The sequence below is a fragment of the Nannochloropsis gaditana genome (assembly GCF_000240725.1).
Source record: "Nannochloropsis gaditana CCMP526 unplaced genomic scaffold scaffold392, whole genome shotgun sequence".
NCBI lineage: Eukaryota > Eustigmatophyceae > Eustigmatales > Monodopsidaceae > Microchloropsis > Microchloropsis gaditana.
Window position 1 is genome coordinate 5585 of NW_005803561.1, and position 2037 is coordinate 7621.

The window sequence follows — 2037 nt, forward strand, 5'->3', positions numbered from 1 at the left end:
AAGATGATCACAGAGGAATACAGATTAGGAGAATTAGGGAGGGAGGGAGGGAGGGAGGGAGCACCTGAGGTCCCAGGTCTTTGAACAGAAGAATCATGCCCTCCTTGTAGCCGGACGACACCAGCGGCTCTGAGGACTGTGACAGCTTAATGGTGGTGGAGGAGGAAGAAGAGGAATCTACTTGGATGCGGAAGGATTGCCGGTGAGGAGAAAGGCGACGGATCTGTGAGGAGGGAGGAAGGGAGGGAGGGAAGGAGGGAGCAAGGGAGGAAGGAAGGGAAAGGGGAAGTCAGACCGAAGGCACGTTACTTGTAATGCCATCCCGTGCAGAATCCATACTCTTGATAGGCTCACCTTCTTTGAAAACGCTTCTTTCAAATCCTGAAGCGTCGCATTTTTGTTGGCAAGGTCCAAGTCGACATGTTTCCCTTTGCCCAACGCCACCGTCACCCGCAACGGCATGATAAACGACGCGCAAAAGCACCAAGTATGCCCAGAATAAGGACCGGACGATACGGTCGTCTGCTACAGGATACAAAGCGATGGAATTGAGAAGCATGTCGACTCAGAAAGGTTGCGTGACCATTGCACCTAGAGCCGGAGAATGACTGCTATCACGACGGTAATGTGCATGCTAGAAGCCCCGCGGCATTCCAATTTCTACCACAAGCCATCAAGCCACGCGTCTCAACCTCTACGAAATCATTGATCATGTGACATTGTATATTTTACTGATGCCCAAGGCCTTTTCCTTTGTGAACGCGTGTGTATGTACTCACATCTCTTCACCCTTCTTCGCTTCCCTCTGAGATCAACTTACTAACAAGCAGCGAGCTACAGCAAGTACCGCCGCTATCTGAGCAACGTTATACACAATTCCAAGCACATGGCCTTTCTGTGTGTTACTTTATGGCAATAGCGATTGCATTTAGCATAGAAGAGGATGGCGTGCCTTATCACAGTGCTGAGGTGGGTCGTCGTGCTGTCACACTTTGAAATAACCTCCTCCCCCTGACCGGACAATATACATATACACATTTTTTCGACACCAGAGAGTGAAATGGTATCTCCTCGGGACGACCCGCCGCTGTATCTTGGCATCGACGTGGGCACGGGCTCAGCGAGGGCGGCTTTTTTTACGGATTACGGTGGCCAAGTGGGCCAAGCAGGAGTTTCTCGGATCAAGACCTTTCGACCTGTAGGCTACCCTCAGCTTTTCCAGCAAAGCACTGAAAACATCTGGCGTGCCGTCTGCAGCGCAGTACACACAGCGCTGAACAGTGTCGTGAAAATGTACTCTGGTAAAAGTTCTGGGGTAGAAGCGCCCAGAGAGGCATTGTTCAAGGTCCAGAAGCGTGTGGTCGGTTTGGCCTTCGATGCGACCTGCTCCCTCGTTGTTCGTGGGAAAGGGGATCAGCCGGTCGATGTCACGCCCCAAAATGCCCGGACATGGGTGGAAATGGGCCAGGGGCCGGCAGAGGAGGAGTTGGGAGGAAGAGAAGGAAGGAAGGAGGTGCCGGACGTGGTGCTTTGGCTTGATCATCGGGCGAGCAGGGAGGCAGCGGAGATAAATGCGTGGGCGCAGATGGATGGCGATGGAACCAATCAAGAAGAGAATGTGATCGCCCAACGTTTGCGGCACGTAGGGGGGAAGATATCTCCGGAAAACCAGGTGCCCAAGCTGCTCTGGCTGAAGCGGCATCTGGAAGCGCGCATATGGGGAGAGAAGGAGGGCGGGCAGGAAGGAGAGATGCCATGCGAGGCCAGCTTTTATGACCTGACTGACTACTTGTCGCACCGCGCGTGTCGAAGGGATGGGGAGGAGGGGCAGCACGGGGATCTTCGGTCCTTGTGCTGCGTTGGGAGCAAATGGTTGTACCGCCATGACGGGGACGAGGAGGCAGAGGCCGATGGAGGAGGCTGGTCAGTACGGAGGAAGGATAAGGGGTGGAAGGTTCTAGAAGGTTCTGGAAGGATGAAGAGGCTTGGGCCGGGGAAGAGTACCTCGGTTGTCGCCTTCGGCCCCGAGCAAATCGT